This window comes from Lepidothrix coronata, unplaced genomic scaffold (genome assembly GCF_001604755.1).
Source record: "Lepidothrix coronata isolate B3197 unplaced genomic scaffold, Lepidothrix_coronata-1.0 Scaffold3, whole genome shotgun sequence".
Lineage (NCBI taxonomy): Eukaryota > Metazoa > Chordata > Aves > Passeriformes > Pipridae > Lepidothrix > Lepidothrix coronata.
Window position 1 is genome coordinate 1,454,158 of NW_016690183.1, and position 4,143 is coordinate 1,458,300.

Below are 4,143 nucleotides of genomic sequence, written 5' to 3' on the forward strand. Positions count from 1 at the left end.
TCTTGGACAAACAGGCGCCTAAAAGATTTAAAGTTCTACCATATTTTATTCTTAGGATAGTAGGGAAGTTTTAGGGCCCCTTGACCTTGTAAGGGTCTGTTTTATTTCTTTATGGGGGTGTAATTAAGTTTTACAATCCGCTTGTTTTATTTTGATGTAATCACCCATTTGTTTCACGAATCACAATTATTTATTTATCACAACCACCGAATAATTCAGTCAACAACAACAGCAGCTAGGCGAGTGATTTCACACAGCCAAGAATTACACAAAACCAGTCTCTGTAGTCACCTTTCTGCTGCTCCTCTCCTCATTAAAAGGGAAAACTCTACCCTGTTTTCTGTTACAGCTACATGATGCCCATAGTACACACTGGACTTCTGATAAAGATTATCCTTAACCTTGCCAGTTTTCAGGAGAAACTTGCAGAAAAGGGCTGACTGCAAAATTTCTCAGTAAGGGGATTTGTGAGCGGCAGTCCAAAAACTGAACACTTTTGTTAAGAGCAGAACACCTCCATCAGGGATCAGGTTTCTCAACTGCTGGAATTACCCTTTTCAAAGATACAGAACCTGAAATTTGAACCCTGAGCAAACATCCAATCTTTTAATATTCATCCCAAATGTCTTGTCTTTCAAAGGAGCACCAGAGCTGTCTGACACCACTGACCCGAATGCCTTTTCCTCTGCCTGAGGCATTTGCACTTCACTCAGCACATCTTTCCACGCTTTTAAATAACAACAACTTGTTGCTTCTACTGATGTTACCATATGAAAGAAAAGTGGTGTCTTCACCAGGAAGTATTCCAGTGGAACAAGCTTCCAGTGAAGTGCATCATACTGACTCAAGAGATCAGGTAAATCTTAGTAGTTTGCTGCAAGAACTATCAGCACCATTTGGGATTTCAGAATATAAAAGCTGATGACCTAGCAAAGCCAGACGTTTTTTGTTGCACATTGTGTCCCTCTGAATCACAACTGTGAAGTGACACAAGAGAAGCTACCCGAGAGTGATGACTCAAAGATCCAGCCCTACAATTTGTTAGCAGAAACACCGTGACTGTGGTGCAAGAACTAGCTTGTACCTAGCCCTGTTCTCTGCAGAGGAAACTTTTACAACTGACCACGACTCTGCCAGGAACCAAAAAAAAGCAAACTCCCAAAATTTGCAGTGCCTTCTGATCTACAGCTAAACAAGCTACCATCATGATCCATGAACACTTCTCTTCTTGTCTCATTGCAGGACTAAATTTCCTGTTTTCTTTCTTAACACACATGTAAAATTAGGCTTCTCTTTGAGACATCCTCTCTCTGTCTTCACCTCCATTTCAAAGCAACCCTTAGCCAATCATGCTTGGAGTATATGACCAGAGGATTCCCAACCCCGAGGTATAAAATCTAATTTGTAAGCAAAGAGGAAGGGGAGGGATTTTATGTAACATCCAAACAACAAGAGTAATGCATTTATACAAAACAATTCCTTTATCGCTCCACACCACAGGCTTTTACAGCTGGCATCATATAGTAGTGGCATTGAACTTGGAGTTTAGGACTATAAATGTTTACACATGCTTTTATTTCCTATCCTGCTACCCTGACTTCTCGTTCCAGCAGTGGAGGGACTGGAATTTCCCTAGGAAAGAGCACGAGAAACATACTTTGGATACCATTTCAGTGAACACTGTAAAGAGTTCACAGCACAGGCCTGCAATTCTGAAATAGGATGGAAGCAGATGGCACCACAGCCTCTAGGTCACCTTATTTTTTATTTTTACTTCATGTGCTTCATACCAAGAAGACATATTTAAACTGAAAGCTACTAAAGTCTAAGGTTTTTACTGAAAGAAAGTAGCACAGAGCATATTTAGGCATGGAAAAAGAATTTCTGTTGTCAAATCTCTTTTGTTCCTTTCTCAAACCCCCTCAATACCTGTTTTTGTATTCATTGCCAAAATGAACTTGTTGTTATCCTTTTAGTAAATTAGGCATTCTTTACTAATTGCAGTACATACTCTTGTGAGCACTGGTAGTACTGGTGGCTGACTGGTTCTCAGCTAACCCTTTGCTTTTGAAACAAAAAGTTTTTGCGCAGCTTCCCTTAGTCCGTGAGTGCACGTCTAACACGGACTACGGCTTTTAAAATATGACTCATCTTATATTTCCAGATTTCAAACCCTGGAAGTGTATGCAACAGCCCAACTCTGAACTACCAAGCCCTCTGAGGAGGGAGAGACAAGAATACAGCAGAGCAAAAGCAAGCAGGCTAATTCTATTGTAAGTAAATTCATTGTTAAGCAGTCTGTTTGGCCCTGCCATTTGTCTCCTCTATTCTTAGGCTTTCTGAACTTTAGAACTTTTCCACAACCATTTTTAGCTTTACAGACACTTCCATTTTTATTTCATAAACCCAGCTGTGCACTATTGGCCTAATTCAGCGCAAGATCTGAAGTAGGAGGGATATTCAAATCAGCCACCGAGCCCACAAAGTAAACGAACCAGACCTTTGGAAAAGGAAATGCATGGTGAAATATTTCCTTCAGTCTCTTTTAACACTTTTAATTGCCCATCCTCCATAGCTGTGCCACCTGGATACTATATTTTTTTATGTTCTGACTCCACTGACCTGCCTCACAAAAACAAAAAGCTAGTTACCGAAAGCCTTTATAAAATCATGTTTGTTTTCAGTTGAACTATAACCTGGCCATTGCTAAAATGTGGCCCCACAAGGATTTAGTGGAATTCCTCCAAATTGGTTGGATGTATACCGCTTGCTCCTTTGCATTTCCAGCTGGCTCTTTATCCCGGCAAGCTCTTCACTGCAAATGGGACTCTATGGCTTTGTTCAAGATAACTGGACACAAGCAGATAGAGCCTCTTCGACTGCCTCTGGGGGAATATACTGCTACCTACGAGGAAAGCTTTTGTAGCTGTTCTGGAAGGAGGGAAAACCAGGAAGACTATGGCTGTTATCAGAAACAGAAATGCAAAAATAGTATAGCTACTACCTAACCCTAAGGGAAAGAAAATTAGCAACGAATAAACAGGTAAGAAACAACAACTGTTTCTCATTACTTATGCAACAGAACAAAAAAGCTATCTGGTTTCAGCTAGTGGCTACGTACAAAAGCAAAGCATATCTATATGCATAATATTTTTCAAATTGTTTTATCTAGAAGTTTGCTAGAGCAGTAATGCTGCTAGAGCACTCAAGCTCTGCAAAACTTTTTCAAGCTCTGCAAAATTTTTCTTTCTACAACAAGGCAAAGAGGAGAACCTGCAAGAGTGGAAAGGTAAGGGTGTAGAGAGGAGAAGCCACAATTATGGGAAGCACACAGCAATGCGGAGGTTGGCTTTGATGCCAGAATTTAACACACTCTCCCAAATGAGGTGGGGAAGTTCAAGAAGGAAAATAATTAAGTTTATGAAGAAAGATTCTAAGTGGTAGGCTTACAGGAGATAATCTTTCCAGCAACTGAGGTCACTCCTAACTCAGAAGATTTTTGTGGATGAAGGCGCATGTTTGGCATACCTATAAAGTAATCGACTAAGGAAATCTATTGCCCAACAGTGATATGCTCCTAACCATACAGGCACAGTAAATTGAAAACCTCTTAATTTACATCAGGCAACAGTTCCAGCACTCGGGTCATCTGCATAAACAACAATACACCTCTGCAATAGATGCACCAGGAGATTTTTATGCTGTGCAGCCCAAAAGTGCAGGGATGACCTACATGCTGTAAGAGGTGATTCTTGCCGATGCCTTCGGTGTTTACTCCTTCGACATTGGAGGAACTTCAAAGAACTTCAACCACCACGATATTTTTACCGTATTTACTCCGTATTACAAGACGAGTTACACGGGGGAAAGGAAACAAACCTTATTAGAAAAAACAAACAAACAAAAAAAACACTAGACCTATGAAACCATAAGGCCTCTGCAGATTAAACCTCGGCATCCTTACTTGGTTATTGCCGTGCGGAATTCCGATCTCTTCGGCAAATACAGGAACGGTTATTTAAGGATTCCCCAGCTCTCCCCGAAGCGCCGCGGGGCTCTCCCCGCCCGCCTTTCCCGTGAGGCGGCGTCGGGCGGGACCGAGCGCTCGCTGCCCGCCCCGTCCTGTCCCACCGCGCCCGGGGA

General features: G+C 41.7%; 1 protein-coding gene across 2 annotated transcripts in view; it reads right to left on the minus strand.

Moving 5' to 3' along the window:
- The window catches only part of PQLC1 (PQ loop repeat containing 1), an 84,255-nt gene extending 80,167 nt beyond the window's left edge, over nt 1-4,088 (minus strand). Inside the window, exon 1 of one of the 2 annotated variants that reach the window (XM_017821366.1) lies at nt 3,965-4,088. The gene's annotated coding sequence lies outside the window, so the exon portion shown is untranslated. The remainder of the gene's footprint in view (nt 1-3,964) is intronic. The other variant, XM_017821383.1, reaches the window with a different exon arrangement.
- Nucleotides 4,089-4,143: the final 55 nt, after the last annotated feature.